Below are 23,218 nucleotides of genomic sequence, written 5' to 3'. Positions count from 1 at the left end.
TCTTTCTCAGGTGAAGCTAATCACCTTTGCACAGTATTACAGACAATATATTTGCCACAAAATAGTCTTATAGGCCTAATACACTGGTAGATAAGTCTTATAATCAAACTGCTTATTCTAATGGTAACTTTGGCTTGTTGTAGGAACTAATACCAATAGTTTTATAATCAAACTGCTCATTGTAATGACGACTTTGGCTTGTTATAGGAAATATTAACCCGGAGGAGCTACCCCAGAGGACTTCGCAGCTGCTAACGACTACGGTAATACATAGACGAACAAACTCTAACATGTCTTAATACCGAGCATGAGCCGTCGCTGCGGCGCTTATTTCATTCTGCCCTTACACTTTTTCTGTCATTTAATCCACTGTCTCCTCACAGGCGCCCTGTGAATGATCAGTCGATCTCAGAAACATCGCTAATATCACAGACAAGTATTGTGTGATACTGTAGCAGTATACTGTAGTGGTGTGTGTGTGTAAGAAGTTGGTTGGTGGACGATGCGTAGTGGCAAGAAGCAGTGCAACAGTGCACCAGTGACATTCTAGCCAATAATTTCGTTGTCTCCTATCTCTCCGTGGCATGCTCTACGGAGTGCGGTAGATCATTTATCATTGATTTTCATATTATTGCAGGTATGTCTCAGCAACTTAGCCATCGTAGTGTTCACTACCGGCGGCGTAAACAAACTTGACAATCAATGGAGAGTCAGAAGTTGAAACAGTGGTGCTATGTGGCGGGCGCCTCACTTTGCCAGTTGTCGGTTACGAAGATAGGCAAGGGTAGAAATCAGTGGTGTGCAACAGAAACAGATAGCACACGGACAACACCACAACCTACCCTTTCCTGTCTGCACAGAACACATCACACAGCTGCCTTATTACTTGCATACAGCTATAACTGGGTGCATGGCGTAAGACACAGTAGATAAAAATCTACGGTGTGTCACGATTTTAAAAAATGGCTGCATTACATATTTATAGCTAAATTTACTGTAGTAATCTCTAATCAATATGCAAAGAAGTTAATTGCCTTATGCATATAGATTGCGTTGCAGTGACAAAAGTAATGGGACAACTATATGCACCTACACAAGCTCGCGGTAGTGTCCCGTACGCAAGGCATAGAAGAGCAGTTCATTGGCGGAGCTGTCGCTTGTCAAGGGATGGTGCGCCGAAATGTCGGAGTGTTGGAACGGGCCTACAGCGAAGGGTATGGGTAGATCGCTGTCCGGCAGAAATTTGACACCTGGCAGTGCCTTTGACAGCTTTCTGCTACTGTAGGCGAAAACACTGGGCTACGAAGAGGCGTTGCCATAGAGACGTTTATGAAATTGTGTTGCATACACGCGAAGCATTTTTACTTGTACATTTGAACATTATGCATATTTCTTTGCATAGCTGTTTCATAATTTCCAAAGCATATTCACAAACACATGGAACTGAAATTTTTTCCGTAGTACACTACAAAAAAGTGCACTTTTTGTTGCCTTTCTGATAGAAAATTAGCAAAATGAATACTGAGCAAAGCTGGGTTTGTCAGCTAGTTTTTAATAGAGAAACCCGTGCAACTACTGCAAAGTGAGGCCTCGGCGCTTGTTGGTGACATCACGTCAGCTAGGCACGGCGAATGCCAGGTCTGTTGCAGTCAGAAACGCCTGGGCGTGCTTATCACTATAAATCTCTTATTTTTGGACAAAATGTTTGGTATTGTCTTGGATTCTGCAGTTTTATTTAGATGAAAGATTTTCTTACTATCGTAAAGCCACAAATGAAGATCATAGTTCTGTATTACTGAATATGTCGAAACAAACGGAGATCAATATGAGAAGATGCTCTGCCCAATTGCAAGCTTCGGAAATTTTACCTTCAAGTAACTATATTTAGCTGATCCATTTTGCTATCGAAACTTACCCCAACCTCCTTACAATTTACTCGTTTCTTTTATTTATTTGTTTATTTTCGTTTGACATCGTCACTGGAAATGTGAACTAATTTACATGTGTAAATGTCCAACTGTTGCCAGTCATTAGATTACAGTCGTTTTCAAGGAAATGAATTCTAAACAGGAAACAAAATAGCTTCATACATCGAAAATACTGCTGAGCTTAAACTTTTTTAGACATGCACATTAGAAAAGGTAAATATTCCCCTCTTGCAACTGAAAGGAGAAACTTTATAAGATCAAAAAATTTTATTTGATAAAAAAGAATCTCTCTTTTGCCGCTTCTTCTGTCCCCCACCCCTCCCCCAACGTGTACAATCGCAAGATATTTCATTAACATTCAGTGCTCCTCACCCCATAGTCAAGCAAGATACCTAGAGAAGAACACCAATATGTTCACAGTTTCTTATAAAAGCAACCCAGTACAAACGTAACTTCCTCAGATTTACAAATAAGGTAAAGAAGAGCGAATTCTGTTGCTGCTGGACCATGAAGTTGTTTCTGTATGTCAATCCTTAAAACAGGTGGAAATTTAAGTTCAGGAGTACACTATTTGTTAAGAAGTGTAATGAATTGCTCAATTAATTGATTGCAGAAACCTCTCAGAACAATGTGTGTTGGTCAACTACCGCCAATAGTTTCACATTTTCATGTGTCAGAGAGGGAGACGCCACCATTATGAGTATGCCTGCAACAGACCTGGCGTTCGCCGTGCCTAGCTGACGTGACGTCACCAACAAGCGCTGAGGCCTTCCTTTGAGTCTGTGTTGGTACTACGCAATAACATTGAGGCCTTTAGTGGGTAGTGTTACAAGTACATGCTGATTTCCTTTGGGCCCTGCAGGGGACCGAGCGTTCTCGACGTGTGGCGGTAAAGCCGAGTAGTGTGACGTCACAAGTTCGTTGCTGGGGCCGTATTTCTCGTGGGCCCCCACGGAGCGTTCACATCCCATAAGAGCTCACGTGGGCCACTAGCCTGACTGCCCTATCCAGCCAGCCGCCCTTGCGTGCTGCTACGCCCACCACACACCCGGCACACACACGCTCGCTGGGCTCTCGCGACGAAGAGCGCCAGTATTAATCATCGATATTCAAATATGATCCGTCGTGTCACTTAGTTCTTTCCACTGGACTTGAAACAGTTATTGAAATTTTCCTTCAGTTAATTCAAAGTTACTTTTAAGACAAGAATGAAATTAGCAAGACATTCACTTTAGCAATCTAATTATCGAAGCTGTTGAAACAAGAAATTAAGTTACTCATTTTGACTTATGAAATTTGCTTTAGGCTTGAGTACTGAGTAAGCCGCGCGGGATTAGCCGAGCGGTCTTAGGCGCTGCAGTCATGGACTGTGCGGCTGGTCCAGGCGGAGGTTCGAGTCCTCCTTCGGTCATGGGTGTGTGTGTTTGTCCTTAGGATAATTTAGGTTAAGTAGTGTGTAAGCTTAGGGACTGATGACCTTAGCAGTTACGTCCCATAGGATTTCACACACACTTGAACATTTTGAACAGTAGTGAGTAAGCCAGATTATCAAGTGAATATTACAAAGCGACAACTCACAATTGTATCGTAACTTCCTTTATAAAATTACAACACAAAACTCTGTAATGGCAGAGATACTTTTTTGTCAATAATCTGTCTCTCAAAAGTACACTACAGGCCATTAAAATTGCTACACCAAGAATAAATGCAGATGATAACCGGGTATTCATTGGACAAATATATTATACTAGAACTGACATGTGACTACATTTTCACGCAATTTGGGTGCATAGATCCTGAGAAATCAGTATCCAGAACAACCACCTCTGGCCCTAATAACGGCCTTGATACGCCTGGACATTGAGTCAAACAGAGCTTGGATGGTGTGTACAGGTACAGCTGCCCATGCAGCTTCAACACGAGTTCATCAAGAGTAGTGACTGGCGTATTGTGACGAGCCAGTTGCTCGGCCACCATTGACCAGACGTTTTCAATTGGTGAGAGATCCGGAGAATGCGCTGGCCAGGGCAGCTGTCGAACATTCTCTGTATCCAGAAAGGTCCGTACACGATCTGCAACATGCGGTCGTGCACTATCCTGCTGAAATGTAATGTTTCGTAGGGATCGAATGTAGGGTAGAGCCACGGGTCGTAACACATCTGAAATGTAACGTCCACTGTTCAAAGTTTCGTCAATGCGAACTAGAGGTGACCGAGAGGTGTAACGAATGGCATCCCATACCACCACGCCGGGTGATACGCCAGCATGGCGATGGCGAATACACGCTTCCAATGAGAGTTCACCGTGATGTCGCCAAATACGGATGCGTCCATCATGATGCTGTAAACAGAACCTGGATTCATCCGAAAAATGACGTTTTGCTATTCCTGCACCCAGGTTCGTCGTTGAGTAAACCATCGCAGGCGCTCGTGTCTATGATGCAGCGCCATGGGTAACCGCAGCCATCGTCTCCAAGCTCATCGTCCATGCTGCTGCAAACGTCGTCGAACTATTCGTGCATATGGTTGTTGTCTTGCAAACGTCTCCATCTTTTGACTCAGAGATCGAGACGTGGCTGCACGATCCTTTACAGCAATGCGGATAAGATGTCTGTCATCTCGAGGCCATTGGGATCCAGCACGGCGTTCCGTATTACCCTCCTGAACCCACAGATTCCATATTCTGCTAACAGTCATTGCATCTCGACCAACGCGAGCAACAATGTTGCGATACGATAAAAAGTAATCGCGATAGGCTACAATCCAATCTTTATCAAAGTCGGAAACGTGACGGTACGCATTTCTCCTCCTTACACGAGACATCACAACAACGTTTCACCAGGCTACGCCGGTCAACTGCTGTTGGTGTATGAAAAATCGGTTGAAAACTTTCCTCATGTCATCACATTGTAGGTGTCGCCACCGGCGCCAACCTTGTGTGAATGCTCTGGAAAGCTAATCATTTGCATATGACAGCATCTTCTTCCTGTCGGTTAAATTTCGCTTTTTCGTGGTGTAGCAATTTTAATGGCCAGTAGTGTATTTACAAGGGGCGGTCAATAATTAATTTAGCATATTTTTTCTCGGTCATTTGCGATTGAAGATAATGTCTATGGAGATGTGGCAGTGAACAAAAGCACGATGAGCCGTTCGGCGAGGCGTCTGCCTTCGTCGCAATAAGGTTCGATCTTCCGCGTGACCGCCGACCGCACAGAGTTGTGACTCCTGCGATGATGGAACGTGCGGACACTCTCATTTGAGTTAATCGGCATCGCTGCTCAACTGGAAGTCTCTCCTGGTACTGCTGACACACTCGTCCACCAGTTGGGATACTCAAATATGTGTCCTCGCTGGGTTTCTCGCCGTCTAATAGAAGACCATAAAGCCCCGTGGGATTAGCCGAGCGGTCTCAGACGCTGCAGTCATGGACTGTGCGGCTGATCCCGGCGGAGGTTCTAGTCCTACCTCGGGCATGGGTGTGTGTGTATTTGTCCTTAGGATAATTTAGGTTAAGTAGTGTGTAAGCTTATGGACTGATGACCTTATCAGTTAAGTCCATAAGATTTCACACACATTTTTTCAGGAGACCATAAAGAGCAACAGAGCGCACCTGTGCAGAATTGTGTGCGCTCTTCGAGGCTGATCGTGACAATTTTTTGGCGAGCATCATTACAGCCAATGAAACATGGGTCCATCACTTCCAGTGCATGTTTCGTTCGCTGTGAAGAAGTTCGACAGGAAATCACTTCGACGCGGAAACAAAACTGCAGTCCATGGGGTGGTGCTGCATCACCTCTCCTCTGAAGAAAAATTAAAAGCCGCAGCCTCAGCCGGTGATTTCATGACGGCGGTCATCTGTGACTCCGAAGGGATTATTCTGTTCGATTTTCTTTCTCATGGTGCAACGATCGACTCTAAAGTTTAACGCGCTACCTCATGAAGGTGAAGGAATGACTTCAGCGTGCTCGTCGCCACAAAAATACAAACGATCTTCTCCTTCTCCATGACAACGCAAGGCCTCACACAGCTCCGCGCACCCGAGAGGAGCTCAAAAAACTTCACTGTACTGTTCTTCCTCGTTCACCTTACAACTTGGATGTCGCCTCTTCCGACTTCCATGTGTTTGGCCGAGTAGGCTCCGCGGGAAACAGTAAGTGGATGGTGGCGAGGTTACCGACGTAGCAAGGCGTTGGCTCCGACGCCGACCAGTAAAGTGGAACCATGCGGGCATACAGGCAATCCCAGTAAGAATGAGATTTTCACTCTGCAGCGGAGTGTGCGCTGATATGAAACTTCGTGGCAGGTTAAACTGTGTGCCGGACAGAGACTCGAACTTGGTACCTTTGCGTTTCACGGGCAAGTCTCTGCCACCTGAGCTCTTGCCCGCGAAAGGTCCCGAGTTCGAGTCTCGGCCCGGCACACAGTTTAACCTGCCACGAATTTTCACTCTCAGTGGGGTTGCTTAAGGCGGTCGCATTGAACGAAGATTATATTGAAAAATAGATTTTTTTTATTTTGCAGCCAAAAGCGTGGGGAATAATATGTTTTACTGGAATCCTGAAGAAAACCAACCTACTTTCAGAAAAATAGTGTGTTGCATTACTTTTTGAGCGGTCCTCGTCGGGAACTAGAGATCAGGAAGTTTTCTGTCATAGCCAGGGAAATTACTGTAAAATGATCACCGTATTGTTTCAAAAATATTGCCACACTCTTCGTAACATGACTGCCTCTCTTGTAACAATTATAAATATATGTTGAATGAAATTTCTTTAGTTGCAGTGCAGTCATAAGTATTGTGCAGATTAGCTTTCAAGCTATCTTCACGTCTTGTATTAGGTATACAAAGCGCGCGATTCGGTACAGTCTTGATACGAAAGTTGGAAATTTAATAGTGGCAACTTATACAAAATAGACAAATGTTTCAAAGTTTTACTGTCCTTCAGAGTAGTCACCAGAATTATGTATTACCAGTTGTCAGTGATGTGGAACTCGTAGGATAGCTTTAGCAGCGCCAGTTGTGTTGCTAGTTCGAGAGGAGCGGTCTATTTCCAGAATCTCTTTAACACTTCTGAAACGAATGCGAAGTGCTTCCTTCATCTCAGGAATCAAGTTGAAATCACAAGGGCTTAAGTCTTGAGACGGTGGTAGATTGCAGGCTGTGTTCCAAAAATGAATAGCTTAGAGAAAGAAGCGGCGACACTGTCTGCAGGATCCGCCCATCATTTTGTAGGATAATGTCCGGTCACGTGTGGCGCCAACTTGCGACTGATTTGGTCGATCGATGAGGCTTGATCCCTGAGATGAAGGAACCACTTTATGGCATTCGTTTCAGAACTGTTACAGAGATTCGTCTGGCAGTAGACCTCTCCACTCGATGTATCGACACATCTGGCGCTGCTAAATGTGTCCTACGACTTCCACATTGCTGGAAAGCGGTTATACATAATGCTGGTGACTATTCTCAAGGACAGAAAAACTTTGAAACATGTGTCTGCTTTGTGTAAGTTGTAAATAAATATTTGCCACTATGAAAGATCCAACCCTCGTATAACTATGGTACAAACCTTTGCAACACAGAATTTTGTTTGGAAATATCTAGCATTCGGAGCTACATTTTAGGAGACGACTTACTAATGTAAATTGCACCATATTTCCGCAAAATTATCAACTGTAGGTAGAGCGCATTGTACGTGAACTGTACACAAATACAGCCTGGAGCGACTGTGAGTCTACCTGCCTGCCGGCTGTACAACGGCCCCAGAGGAATTGTGACGAAGCGAGGTAAAAGGTGTTGTGCTTCCCTCATGTCTGTGGTTGAAAATCACGTGTCCAACATTTATTGTAAAATAGTCTTTCCTGAGGAAGAGAACAGCCATTAAGAGTTATTTTAATGAAACTAATTATACACGATGGTCCACTGATCGTGACCGGGCCAAATATCTCACGAAATAAGCGTCAAACGAAAAAACTACAAAGAACGAAACTTGTCCAGCCTGAAGGGGAAACCAGATGGCGCTATGGTTGGCCCGCTAGAAGGTGCTGCCATTGGTCAAATGGATATCAACTGCGTTTTTTTAAATAGCAACCCCCATTTTTATTGCATATTCGTGTAGTACGTAAAGAAATATGAATGTTTTAGTTGGACCACTTTTTTCGCTTTACGATAGATGGCGCTGTAATAGTCACAAACATATGGCTCACAATTTTAGACGAACAGTTGGTAACAGGTAGGTTTTTTAAATCAAAATACACAACGTAGGAACGTTTGAACATTTTATTTCGTTTGTTCCAATTTGATACATGCACCTTTGTGAACTTTTTCATTTCTGAGAACGCATGCTGTTACAGCGTGATTACCTGTAAATACCACATTAATGCAATAAATGCTCAAAATGATGTCCGTCAACCTCAATGCCTTTGGCAATACGTGTAACGACATTCCTCTCAACAGCGAGTAGTTCGCCTTCCATATTGTTCGCACAAGCATTGACAATGTGCTGACGCATGTTGTCAGGCGTTGTCGGTGGATCACGATAGCAAATATCCTTCAACTTCCCCCACAGAAAGAAATCCTGGAACGTCAGATCCGATGAACGTGCGGGTCATGGTATGGTGCCTCGACGACCAATCCACCTGTCATGAAATATGCTATTCAATACCGCTTCAACCGCACTCGAGCTATGTGCCGGACATCCATCATGTTGGAAGTACATCGCCATTCTGTCATGCACTGAAACCTCTTGCAGTAACATCGGTAGAACATTACGTAGGAAATCAGCATACATTGCACCATTTAGATTGCCATCGATAAAATGGGGGCCAATTATCTTTCCTCCCACAATGCCGCACCATACATTAACCCGCCAAGGTCGCTGATGTTCAACTTTTCGCAGCCACCGTGGATTTTCCGTTGCCCAATAGTGCAGATTCTGCCGGTTTACGTTACCGCTGTTGGTGAATGACGCTTCGTCGCTAAATAGAACGCGTGCAAAAAATCTGTCATCGTCCCGTGATTTCTCTTGTGCCCAGCGGCAGAACTGTACACAACGTTCAAAGTCGTCGCCATGCAATTCCTGGTGCACAGAAACATGTTACAGGTGCAATCGATGTTAATGTAGCAATCTCAACACCGACGTTTTCGAGATTTCCGATTCTCGCGCACGTTGTCTGCTACTGATGCGCGGATTAGCTGCAACAGCAGCTATAACACCTACTTGGGCATCATCATTTGTTGCAGGTCGTGGTTGACGCTTCACATGTGGCTGACCACTTTCTGTTTCTTTAAATAACGTAACTATCCGGCGAACGGTCCGGACACTTTGATGATGTCGTCCAGAATACCGAACAGCATACATAGCACACGCCCATTGGGCCTTTTGATCACAATAGCTATATATCAACACGATATCGACCTTTCCGCAATTGGTAAACGGTCCATTTTAACACGGGTAATGTATCACGAAGCAAATACCGTCCGCACTGGCCGAATGTTACGTGATACCACGTATTTATACGTTTGTGACTATTACAGCGCCATCTATCACAAAGCGAAAAAAGTGGTCCAACTAAAACATTCATATTTCTTTACGTACTACACGAATATGTAATAAAAATGGGAGTTTCTGTTTAAAAAAACGCAGTTGATATCCGTTTCACCTATGGCAGCGCCATCTAGCGGGCCCACCATGGCGCCATCTGGTTTTCCCCTTCAAGCTAGACGAGTTTCGTTCTTTGCAGTATTTTCGTTCGATGCTTATTTCGTGAGATATCTGTCCCAGTCACTATCAATGGACCACTTTGTATATTTAAGAAAATTAGTAATATTTCTAAAAATGGTATCCGCGAACCCCGTCAACGGGACTTAGCCATGGGGTTCGCGACGGCTAAAAATTGAAATATGTTGTAATGAACTGGAACTCACAGCTGCTGTGCAAAAAGTATTTTTACAATTACTACATTTGTAAATTTAAATGTTTCTCTACTTTGGCCTGAAGAACTATTATACACTACTTCAAGTGAGAGAAATTTCTTCTTTGTTTGGGCTCTTTTCGAAAAGGAGTTGTATATTAACTACGACCCGCCCGGTTAACGGTGAGGACTTACGCACTGCTTTCCGGGCGGGAAGGCATCGCGGTTCCCTGCACAAATCCGCCCGGAGGATTAGTATAGAGGTTCGGTGTGCCAGCTTGCCTGTGGATGGTTTCTAAGGTGGTTTTCCATCTGCCTCGGCGAAAGCGGGCTGATTCCCCTTATTCCGCCTCCGTTACACTATGTCGGCGATTGCTGGGCAAACACTGTCTTCACGTACGCGTACACCATAATTACTCTACCACGCAAACATTGGCGTTACACCCGTGTAGCGTGAGACGTTCCCGTGATTGGGGGGGGGGGGGGGGGGGAGGGGAAAGGGGGGGGCGAGGGGAGGGCCTCCACTGGTGGCCGAACCGCACAGTAATCCTGGGTTCGGTGTGGGGCGGCGGCGGCGGTGGGGTGAGTGGACTGCTGTAACTTGTTGTGGGGTTGTGAACCACTGAGGGCTGGGACGAAGCCTCTCCGTCGTTTCTGGCTCCATACAGTACAATACAATATTAACTACACAACGCCTCGGACTTTCTTGAGTGTCATCTACAAGTGGCGGAAAGCTCCCATCATTCCCACCCATCCCAGTTTCTTTTCTTTTTTTAAAAAAAAAAAAGTAAATGTATGTTAGGTATTCCTATGTTTATAAACATCAAGACTCACCCCCCCCCCCCCGCCCCGCCCCAATACTTCTGGAATTTCTAAAAAAAGAATGAGAAATCCGTGATCGCTCCCATGTTCCTAGATCCACCAGTGCGAGTAGCTCTTGACTCAAATTTGGTGCGATTAATGTAAAATTGCCTTGAAAGATAATGTAGATTGCAACTTGGAAATAAGAACGTTGCTGTAATTTGATCAGTTGTGAAAAGATTAAAAATATCAAAATGACACATACGCACAACATTAGTTTTAACCGCTTCTTTCCAGCAAAGGTAATAACAACTCTGTAACAATAACATGGTATTGTGATCTTATTATTATTGAAGCAAACATTTTCTGCGTCTTTCCAATTTTCCATGAATGATCAATTAAAAACAAAAACAATAAAACTTGGGAGTTGCTGTATTGTTAAGCAACAAAGAAGACTACATCGATGTTATTCTTTTTTCTTCCGTAGCAAGATCATGTGACTAGACAAGAAAAGCGCGGTTTAACTGCTCCTCGCCTTTTTAAGTTTTTATCGCCAGTGTACTGATTTAACCCCCGGTGTTTTTGAAGATAGATACAATAATATGCTTTATCACTCACGTTCTTTGTCAGTTCATCTCGAATGAGATTTTAAGTATGACGACACTACATACCTCCAGCCTCAACGAATGGCGTTAGTCACGTTTTTCCCCTTCAACATTCCATCGAACAATAGTCGAGGGAAAATGTGTTTCTGGAGAAAATAGGTATCAGAGACAGTCATAAAAAATAGAAATGCCGTGTGACTAGGGTCACCCGGCGGGTAGACCGTTCGCCTGGTGCAAGTCTTTCGAGTTGATGCCACTTCGGAGACTTGTGTGTCAATGCGGATGAAATGATGATGATAAGGACAACACAACACCGAGTCCCTGAGCGGAGAAAATCTCTGACCCAGCCGGGAATCGAACCCGGGCCTCAGTCTGGAACCGCGTCATCGCTACGGTCGCAGGTTCGAATCCTGCCTCGAGCATGGATGTGTCTGATGTCCTTAGGTTAGTTAGGTTTAAGTAGTTCTAAGTTCTAGGAGACTGATGACCTCAGATGTCCCATAGTGCTCAGAGCCGTTTTTTTTAACCCGGACTGTTAGGTATGACATTCTGTCGCGCTGACCACTCAGCTACGGGGCGGACAGGAGACAGTCATATATATCACGCGTTCGTGTCATGACACATGCCACGTGAGTGCAGAGTGATAGACAGCAAATATAAATACACTAATCTGTCGCCAGCCGTTCGTTTCCTGAGCTACTCAACGTTCTTTTTTGTGACGATGTTTGTTACGTTCGCAATGGCTTGATGATTGCAATCGTGTGCAGTGAAGTGGCTTGGTGATGTTGGGTCGGACAATGCCTCTTAAAGTGAGCCTTTATGTTCGCAAACTACTACAAGTGAACATGAAGGAAAGGAGAGAAAGCCGGCCGCGGTGGTCTAGCGGTTCTAGGCGCTCAGTCCGGAGCCGCGCGACTGCTACGGTCGCAGGTTTTAATCCTGCCTCGGGCATGGATGTGTGTGATGTCCTTAGGTTAGTTAGGTTTAAGTAGCTCTAAGTTCTAGGGGACTGATGACCACAGATGATAAGTCCCATAGTGCTCAGAGCCATTTGTACCAAAGGAGACAAAAATACGCAGGTTTTGTGATGACTACCTTCGTTACTGAATTACACACATGGTCAGCGAAGACAGCCAGCGACCCGAGTTTGTCTTGTATTATGAGCAACGAAAGCGTGACACCTGTTAATCTTCTAAGGTATTTTGAAATGAAACACTTCGGTAAGTCGATAGATTTTCTTTGTTAACTAACTCAGGGAGATGAAACACAATGAAAGTGTGCTGTGATTGGTAATACTAGCGCGAAAGCTATTTTTGCATCTTATCATTTGTCATTGCTAATTGCTAAATTTGGGAAACTCCACACAGTTTCGGGAAATTCTGTGGTAGCAACTGCGAAAGTTATATGTGTAATTGTGGTGAGTGATACAGCTGCTAAGGAAATAAACTCCATTGACCTTTCCGACTAAACAGTTAAAAGAAGAACTGACACTATGTCTTTCAGTGTGAAAGAACAATTACTTTCATAAATTCAGAATAGCTCTCTTTATTCCTTAAAACTTTATGAAAGCACAGACATAGAAAAGCTAATATTTTTGCTTACAAACGTTTTGAGTGTAAACGGACAATTTGTGTGGAGCTTTTGTTCTGTACGGAGATTCTTCGAACGGCAGAAGATGTGTTCAGTTCACTTAATGAGTTGATGACAAAAAACGATATTAGGTAAGATAAATGTGTAGCTCTCACTACGGACAGAACAAATGCTTATACACGTTTGAAGACAAGCGTAATGGCTCGAGTGAAACATTTAGCACATGAATTAGAATGTAATCATTGCTTCATACACAGAGAAACTTCAGCAGCGAGAAAAGTGCATGAGGATTGGAAAAACGATTTCATTTATTCTTCAGGAGGAAAGCTCTCTGCCGTATTGCACAGAACACTTGTAGAGCACTTGCGAGTATAAGTTGGAAGTTTTTGAGAATATTACTCTGTTCAACAATCTGGTTAACTGTTGGATTGGAAATACTTTCACGAATGTCGAAATCCATGACATACAGGATATGAATCTCCCTGACACAGAACAAGAACAGCTATTAGAATTATCCGGCTCTACTTAGTGGAAAAACGTTTTCAAAGAAAATGAACTTTGTGGTTTTTCCTTACTTGTGAGCTGTGAATCTGAAGAGCTGTCTAAAAAGCCATTGCAACATTTGGTGCCTTTCTATACTACTTACTTATATGAGCAGACATTCTCTTCTGTTCGCAGTGTTAAAACCTTAAAGCGAAATCGTCTTAATGTGGAATCGGACTTAAGGCTGATGATGACAAAACTTTTTCCAGATTTCATTGGAGTTAAGGAAAATCACAGCGTAGTTTATTCCTCACGTTAGTGACCCCACATTTGAGAATATTATTTATCGAGTGACGTTCATCAAAAATATACGTTTATTTTCCATTACTGCACTCACTGTATTGTATTTTTTGTGCTACTGTATTAATCTAATTACTGTTTTTTCAGCTGAAATTTCGTTCACTAGGCAATAATTATGTACCTTTAGAATACATTATTTATTACATCTTTTTCTTGATCTTTTTCTTGTTAGTGTTGATTCTAATTACTACATTTTTTTAAATATCATGTGAAGTTTCAGATAGCATTGCAAGGTCATTCGCAGATCATTTTCCGAAGAAACAGTGGGCTCACGTTATCGGAAGAACCACTACAATAAGCTGTTAAGTATCAAATAAATATACAGAAACCTAACGTCATTGGTTTCATGAACTGGTGTATCGATATGATTGATACTAACTTGTTATTGCCAACAGCAGGTTGTAGAAAAGACAAATGTAGTGGCGTCAGGAGGAAACACTAAATAGAGGTGATTTTATGAATTGCAGACGGGACTGAGCCAACGAGAATTCCTTTGGGTGAGAAAAAAGCGAAATATTCGGCAGCTACAGCTCCGACTAGCCAAAAGGTCCCAGATGTTCAACAAATTTCGAGAGTTGCCATGAAGATGCGAGATCGAAGCATCTGTGGTGTTCAGCGGTGGCATGATCCACAACTCCGACTTGGAGAGTTATCTGCAGTTCGCAGTTTCGTAGACAAACTTTGTCATTTCAGCGCAAGAACTTTATTGTCGTGACTGATGATAGGCGGCTGTGGCTTTGAAAGCAGTGTGTACGACTGTTTAGCCGTAACCGGTGTTATCCGTTGGCAGCCTTAATACAGGGTATCCGGGCTAAAGATTTACAAAAACTTTTTTTTTACATTTCAAAGCGATTTCAAAACGTATTAAGGTTTATAACTTTATGTGACCAACATGTACACAGGAGATCGAACATTTTTATACATGTTGGTATAGTTCAATAGGGGCACCATTTGCATCTCGAAGGTGTTGAAATCGTGCTCCACTTCTCCCCATATTTTCGTAAGTGTGACAGGCATTGTGGCCTCTGCTGCGGCGTAGATCCGTTATCTCATATCCACCAGATCACCAACCATTGATCTGTAAACAATGTCCTTGATAAACCCCCATGCACTGAAATCCAGCGGGGTCACTTCGGGAGACCGAGCAGACCAGTTAATGGGACCCCACTCCTTCTCCCGAATCAACGCTCAGGAAATATATCATGGAGAGATTGGTAACATTTCCATTATGGTGGCGGAGGTGGCCACCACCCTGCTCGAAATGACGTCGGGAACCATCTGTGGAACTACACACTTCGCCAACATATCGAGATAGGTGTTCCCTGTCACTGGCGCGAATGCCCCGTGCGACTCAGCGCTGTTCGTGAAATGGTGAGGATTACATCTTTGAGAGTGTATCTCTCGTATGCGTATTTACCCACAACATAAAATGTTGATTTCTTCCGTTATAAGGATTTGTTTGTATATACCTCTAGTAGTAGACCACGGAGCTAAGAGCTAGTCGAAGAAACGCACTTGGCGAGTTCTCCGAAGATGAAAAGCCCCGTATTGTGTCCGTGGGAACTGAAGTGTCTGAGCTTCTACATCTGTATTCCGCAACCCACCTTCCGATGTATGGTGAAGGATGCTTCAAGTATCATTACCCGACTTCCTATCCCACGAAGAAAGACTGTAGGAAACCCACCGCGTAAGTTGGAATTCCGTTTTTTCCGTCACGGTTGTTTCTCGTGATGTTTGTGGAGGGAAGCACTACGTTTCTTAATTCTTCTTGCGACGTATGCTTTTGGAATATTAAAAGAAATCTCTCTAATAGCATCTTCTTCTGAAGTTGGGCGAGCATCTGCGTGACACTCTGGCGCGCCAAACGGTCCCGTGAGAAGCGCCGCGCTCCTCTTTGGATCTTCTCTGTCCCCTCTATCAATCCTACCTGACGAAGACCCAGGGCAGACAAACGATACTCAAGAATCGAAATAGCGAGTATTCTGTAAGGTGCTTATTTCAGGGGTGAGTCTTATTCACACCGGCGGTGACATTTTTACTTTCATGTTGTTAAAAGCCAAATCGAGATAGATATTACTCCAGCTCGCATCTCGAAATTTGTTTGAATTCAATGGGACTGCTTCACAGCAGCAATCAATTGTAACATAATTGTGACATTGTAATTTTTTCGTGGGTCGAAGCGATGCATGAGAACCTGATCGAAAAGTATTTTACGAAAATAGTAGCGCAGAGAGTTGATCCGCCTCTGCCGATTAATGCTTTCTGCGCCGAGATCTGTGTAATTATGACATTTAGTAGGATCTCATCTGTCTTAACAACGGGAAGCCATACGAAATATACACTGATGAGCCAAAACATAATGACCACCTGCTTGATAGCGTGTTGGTCTGTCTTTGGAACGCAACATCGTGTCAGAGATCCGCCAGTTTACTGGTACGTTTGTGGAGGTATGTGACATTAGATGCCTACGCACAGGTCATGAAATTCGCGTAAATAACAGACCTCGGTGATGGCATCCGATACCGAATCAGATGGATTCCATATGACTTACAAGGGAAAGGTGGCAGACGCGGTCAACCGATTCGGTTCAGATTTCGTAGGTCGCTTGTGTACAACCTAAAACGAAGGACTCTAAGATGTTTTGGCACAACACCTTCCCCCCCCCCCCCCCCCCGCCCCCTCCCCCGTTTTTGTAAAAGTCTTCCCTAAAGGTTATGATGAGGAATCGCCTCAAAATTGGCGGGATCGGTAGATAATTGTAAATAGAGCATTTTTTATCATGAGGTATGGGGTCCGAAAACGCATGTTTTTCCACAAATGAAACTTTCACAGCTGCCGTTTATGTACCCATATGGCAAACGCTTTGCGCCGATAGCGGAACAGTGTAGCTGTCGAAAGATTGCATTCGTTAGATGTTCTTGGTGGCGCGAGCATATTTGTTTCGAATGTTTATACGACAAGTACCATCCATGTAGTTGTTTGAAAAAAAGTGAGGACACGTAACAGTGAATGGAACAGCCATTGTAAAGTGACTAGGAGTAACATTTTACTTGTTTACTACCCCAAGAGGTTTGAAAAATTTATTTGCCTACCTTTTTATCATTGCTTATAGATTTACTCATGCTACCTTATTAACCATCATATCCGTATCAATTGAGACATAGGAAAATAAAAATGAGAAGAATAACATCCGCTAGGTTTCCTCGAGATTCGAACCCGGGTTCTCCTCTTCATAGCCATTTACCTTTGCCGTTGCCTTGTCGACGCTCTCGGCGAAAAGCATTTACCATGTGGGTACATAAGGGACAGTTGTAAAATTTCTTTCCTCGAATTCTGGAAAAGTATGCATTAGTGGACCCCCATATCTGATGATGAAAAATACTCTATCTGCAAATATCTATCGGTCCCACGAATTTTGAGTCGATTGCTCGTCATAACCTTTAGGGGTGATTTTCTCAAAAACGGGAAGGTGTTGAGCCAAAATATCTTAGAGTCCTTCGCTTTAAATTGTACACAAGCGACATGCAAAATTTGAGCCGAATCGGTTGGCCGTGTTTGAGGCCTTGCCCTTGTGAGATGAGGCGATTTTGGCCGACGAGACGTCATTATGAATTCACTCCAATGCTGCTCAAACCACTGTAGAAAGGTTCTGGCTCTGAGACACCGACAATTACACTGCTGAAAGATGACATCATCTTTGGGAAAGATACCAATTATGACAGCATCAGATGGTTCGAAATTATATCGTGTTTTCGATTACTGGCGCAGGTCCAACGCTAGAGCAGGAGAATGTCTCCCACATCATAGCGCTGCACATTTCGAGCCGCCGTCCACCTAGGTGACGGTGTTTTTGGAGACGACCATGACCTTATGTGCCAAAATGTGATTCACCCGAAGAGCGACAGGTTGCCATTGATCGATGGTCGAATCCCAGTGGTCCCGTGCCCACTGCAATCGTAACTGACGATGTCACTCAACATGTAAACACGTAGGTGTGGTCTGCTGTGGAGGTCCATTTTCAACAGTGTACGATAAACGGTGTACTCCGAAACACTTGTGCGTGCGCCACCACTGTGCCCTGTCGGTAGAAATGTCACAGATCACCATCCATCCTACTTTACAGAGCAGACAAGTCTCAGAACTCCACGTTCTGTGAAGTGTCGTGGACGTCCAACAATATAGAGTCTAGTGGTAGTTTCACTATCCTCCTGCCTCTTCCCATAGATGCTCACGACATAGCAAATGGCCGGTCGGGGAGACCGAGCGGTTCTAGGCGCTACAGCCTGGAACCGCGCGACCGCTACGGTCGTAGGTTCGAATCCTGCCTCGGGCACGGATGTGTATGACGTCCTTAGGTTAGTTAGGTTAAGTAGTTCTAAGTTCTAGGGGACTGATGACGTTAGAAGTTAAGTCCCATGGTGCTCAGAGCCATTTGAACCAAGCCATAGCACATGAACATTCGACCAGCTTTACCGCTTTCAAAATACTCGTTCACAGGTTCTGCGTAATAATAATCTGCCCTTTCTAAAAGTCGCTTAACTCAATGCATTTCCCCATTTGCAGCCCATATCTTCGCTTACATACTTCTTTTACCCTGTCATGTGCCCGCAACGCCAGCTGGTGACATAGGGCGTTGCGGTGGTAGTGATCATAGTGTTTTGGATTATCAGTGTAGCATATGCCCTAAACAGTTTTTTGCGGCTAACGAATATTTCTGTAACCTTCCGGAATAATTACTTTTTTCCTGGGAGACTTTGTATCCAGCCACAGTTATGGTCCAGCCTCAGAGACTCGACACTCAAAACGGCTTAAATTGTTTAGTACAGATTTTGAAATTATCTGACTGAAATATCTCTAGTCTAACTTGAAGCTAATAGCTATCAACGGGAAGTTAAACCAATTTTTCTCCCTTATCCCTCCTTTTGAAGCTAATAAATCTTTCTGGTATACATTTGTCTCTCGGCAGTAATTTTTGAACACCGTTTGCGGTGCGTTTATTGTGTGTGTTACATGCAGTGATTATTGAACTGTTTGGTATCTTAATTACTTAATTACTTTTGAATACATTATGGTTCCTGAAGAGGGGCAGCAGTCTTTCCAGTAGTTGCAGGGGCAACAGTCTGGATGATTGACTGATCTGGCCTTGTAACAATAACAAAAACGGCCTTCCTGTGATGGTACTGCGTACGGCTGAAAGCAAGGGGAAACTACGGCCGTAATTTTTCCCGGGGGCATGCAGCTTTACTGTATGATTAAATGATTGTGGCGTCCTCTTGGGTAAAATATCCCGGAGGTAAAATAGTCCCCCATTCGGATCTCCGGGCGGGGACTACTCAAGAGGATGTCGTTATCAGGAGAAAGAAAACTGGCGTTCTACTACGGATCGGAGTGTAGAATGTCGGATACCTTAATCGGGCAGGTACGTAAGAAAATTTAAAAAGGGAAATGGATAGGTTAAAGTTAGATATAGTGGGAATTAGTGAAGTTCGGTGGCAGGAGGAACAAGACTTCTGGTCAGGTGACTACAGGGTTATAAACACAAAATCAAATAGGGGTAATGCAGGTGTAGGTTTAATAATGAATAGGAAAATAGGAATGCGGGTAAGCTACTACAAACAGCATAGTGAATGCATTATTGTGGCCAAGGTAGATACGACGCCCACACGTACTGCTGTAGTACAAGTTTATATGCCAACTAGCTCTGCAGATGACAAAGAAATTGAAGAAATGTACGATGAAATAAAAGAAATTATTCAGATAGTGAAGGGAGATCAAAATTTAATAGTCATGGGTGACTGGAATTCGGTAGTAGGAAAAGGGAGAGAAGGAAACGTAGTAGGTGGATATGGACTGGGGCTAAGAAATGAAAGAGGAAGCCGCCTGGTAGAATTTTGCACAGAGCACAACTTAATCATAGGTAACACTTGGTTCAAGAATCATAAAAGAAGGCTGTATACATGGAAGAAGCCTGGAGATACTAAAAGGTATCAGATAGATTATATAATAGTAAGACAGAGATTTAGGAACCAGGTTTTAAATTGTAAGACATTTCCAGGGGCAGATGTGGACTCTGACCACAATCTATTGGTTATGACCTGTAGATTAAAACTGAAGAAACTGCAAAAAGGTGGGAATTTAAGGCGATGGGACATGGATAAACTAAAAGAACCAGAGGTTGTACAGAGTTTCAGGGAGAGCATAAGGGAGCAATTGGCACGAATGGGGGAAAGAAATACAGTAGAAGAAGAATGGGTAGCTTTGAGGGATGAAGTAGTGAAGACACCAGAGGATCAAGTAGGTAAAAAAACGAGGGCTAGTAGAAATACTTGGGTAACAGAAGAAATATTGAATTTAATTGATGAAAGGAGAAAATATAAAAATGCAGTAAATGAAGCAGGCAAAAAGGAATACAAAAGTCTCAAAAATGAGATCGACAGGAAGTGCAAAATGGCTAAGCAGGGATGGCTAGAGGAAAAATGTAAGGATGTAGAGGCTTATCTCACTAGGGGTAAGAGAAATACTGCCTACAGGAAAATTTAAGAGACCTTTGGAGATAAGAGAACCACTTGTATGAACATCAAGAGCTCAGATGGAAACCCAGTTCTAAGCAAAGAAGGGAAAGCAGAAAGGTCGAAAGAGTATATAGAGGGTCTATACAAGGACGATGTACTTGAGGACAATATTATGGAAATGGAAGAGGATGTAGATGAAGATGAAATGGAAGATACGATACTGCGTGTATAGTTTGACAGAGCACTGAAAGACCTGAGTCGAAACAAGGCCCCCCGGAGTAGACAATATTCCATTGGAACTACTGACGGCCTTGGGAGAGCCTGTCCTGAAAAAACTCTACCATCTGTCGAGCAAGATGTATGAGACAGGCGAAATACCCTCAGACCTCAAGAAGAATATAATAATTCCAATCCCAAAGAAAGCAGGTGTTGACAGATGTGAAAATTACCGAACTATCAGTTTAATAAGTCACAGCTGCGAAATACTAACGCGAATTCTTTACAGACGAATGGAAAAACTAGTAGAAGCCGACCTCTGGGAAGATCAGTTTGGATTCCGAAGAAATGTTGGAACACGTGCGGCAATACTGTCCCTACGACTTATCTACATCTACATCTACATCCACACTCCGCAAGCCACCTGACGATGTGTGGGGGAGGGTACCCTGAGTACCTCTATCGGTTCTCGCTTCTATTCCAGTCTCGTATTGTACGTGGAAAGAAGGATTGTCGGTATGCTTCTGTGTGGGCTTATCTTAGAAGCTAGATTAAGGAAGGGCAAACCTACGTTTCTAGCAATTGTAGACTTGGAGAAAGCTTTTGACAATGTTGACTGGAATACTCTCTTTCAAATTCTGAAGGTGGCAGGGGTAAAATACAGGGAGCGAAAGGCTATTTACAATTTGTACAGATACCAGATGGCAGTTATAAGAGTCGAGGGATATGAAAGGGAAGCAGTGGTTGAAAAGGGTGTGAGACAGGGTTGTAGTCTCTCTCCGATGTTATTCAATCTGTATATTGAGCAAGCAGTAAAGGAAACAAAAGAAAAATTTGGAGTAGGTATTAAAATCCACGGAGAAGAAATAAAAACTTTGAGGTTCGCCGATGACATCGTAATTGTGTCAGAGACAGCAAAGGACTTGGAAGAGCAGTTGAACGGAATGGATAGTGTCTTGAAAGGAGGATATAAGATGAACATCAACAAAAGCAAAACGAGGATAATGGAATGTAGTCGAATTAAGTCTGGTGATGCTGAGGGAATTAGATTAGGAAATGAGACACTTAAGGTAGTAAAGGAATTTTGCTATTTGGGGAGCAAAATAATTGATGATGGTTGAAGTAGAGAGGATATAAAATGTAGACTGGCAATGGCAAGGAAAGCGTTTCTCAAGAAGAGAAATTTGTTAGCATCGAGTGTAGATTTAAGTACCAGGAAGTCATTTCTGAAAGTATTTGTATGGAGTGTAGCCATGTATGGAAGTGAAACATGGGCGATAAATAGTTTGGACAAGAAGAGAATAGAAGCTTTCGAAATGTGGTGCTACAGAAGAATGCTGAAGATTAGATGTGTAGATCACATAACTAATGAGGAAGTATTGAATAGGGTTGGGGAGAAGAGAAGTTTCGGGCACAACTTGACCAGAAGAAGGGATCGGTTGGTAGGACAAGTTCTGAGACATCAAGGGATCACCAATTTAGTGTTGGAGGGCAGCGTAGAGGGTAAAAATCGTAGAGGGAGACCAAGAGATGAATACACTAAGCAGATTCAGAAGGATGTGGGTTGCAGTGGGTACTGGGAGATGAAGAATCTTGCACAGGATAGAGTAGCATGGAGAGCTGCATCAAACCAGTCTCAGGACTGAAGACCACAACAACAACAACATTATGGGAGAGGCAGTGATCAATGTCTTACAAATATTTACTAATATTTACTATTAAAAACAGTCTTGATCACGATTTATTTGTCAAGGTGACCGGTTTCCACCACTACTGTGGTCATCTTCAGACCATTGAGTAGGAACCTCTTTCTGTTGGAGAATCACTAAAAGAAAAAGAAAAGTTTGATATCTAGACGTAGATGTGACCCACCAATCAACTTAGATGAAGTTCCAACCGCATCAATTTTACTTTTGCTGCTTTCTTCCGACGAAGTGTCGGCAGGGATCAAGTATCCACTTTCGTCCTCAATGGTCCATTTTTTCTCAGTTAGTGTGCAATTTTTCTGGCCTAACATTTGCACGCCACTAAAAACAAGATTTGCCTGCCTATTAAACAGAGCATTGTGTTAGAAATTGTCAGGAAAGTAGGTGTATTCGTATGTTAAAGGGATAGACGAGTAAGATATATGAGTGAGACCTATATTATATACAAGAACCAAGAGGGAAAAATAAAATAACGTAGTCCCCATAGAGAACGTAGTATGTAGGTCTTCCACCCATACGTTTCAGTCTATAAATCGAAGAAGGAATGACGGAAATAAAGGAAAGGTTCTCGTGTGCCATTAATATTAGGTTTGAAAGGACAGCAATGTGAAGACTGGGAGATAAAGTAGTTAAGACTTCTATCGTAAGCCGGCTGGTGTGGCCGAGCGGTTCTAGGCGTTTCAGTCGGGAACCGCGCGACCGCTACGGTAGCAGGTTCGAATCCTGCCTCGGGCATGGATGTGTGTGATGTGCTTGGGTTAGTTAGGTTTAAATAGTTCTAAGTTCTAGGGGACTTATGACCTGAGAAGCTAAGCCCCATAGTGCTCAGAACCATTTTTGCTCTTTCACGATTAGAGATTCCCATTTCCTTCTACGCAACGATTTTTGTTTTCTCATCACGTGATAACCGTTTGCCGCGTGGCCGCCTCACAATCTTGGTCTATGTACGTAAAACCCACTGTCTCTAAAGGTGCCTGTTCCCCGTCTGCAGGAAAGTCACGCACACACACTACCATAGCACAGAGGCAACTGCCTTTATGCGGAGTTCCATTCTCTGCCACTTGAGTCGCCGATCTCTTGTTACGTACTGTAATACTGATATCAAGTGCG

General features: G+C 43.4%; 1 protein-coding gene across 2 annotated transcripts in view; it reads left to right on the top strand.

Annotated features, from left to right (window-relative positions):
- The window catches only part of LOC126284412 (serine/threonine-protein kinase BRSK2), a 1,848,446-nt gene that overhangs the window by 1,400,102 nt on the left and 425,126 nt on the right, over positions 1-23,218 (top strand). For both annotated transcript variants that reach the window (XM_049983324.1, XM_049983325.1), the window contains one exon: positions 208-263. The gene's annotated coding sequence lies outside the window, so the exon portion shown is untranslated. The remainder of the gene's footprint in view (positions 1-207; positions 264-23,218) is intronic.

The sequence above is a fragment of the Schistocerca gregaria genome, chromosome 8, assembly GCF_023897955.1.
Source record: "Schistocerca gregaria isolate iqSchGreg1 chromosome 8, iqSchGreg1.2, whole genome shotgun sequence".
Taxonomy (NCBI): domain Eukaryota; kingdom Metazoa; phylum Arthropoda; class Insecta; order Orthoptera; family Acrididae; genus Schistocerca; species Schistocerca gregaria.
This window is presented reverse-complemented; position numbering and strand designations above follow the sequence as displayed.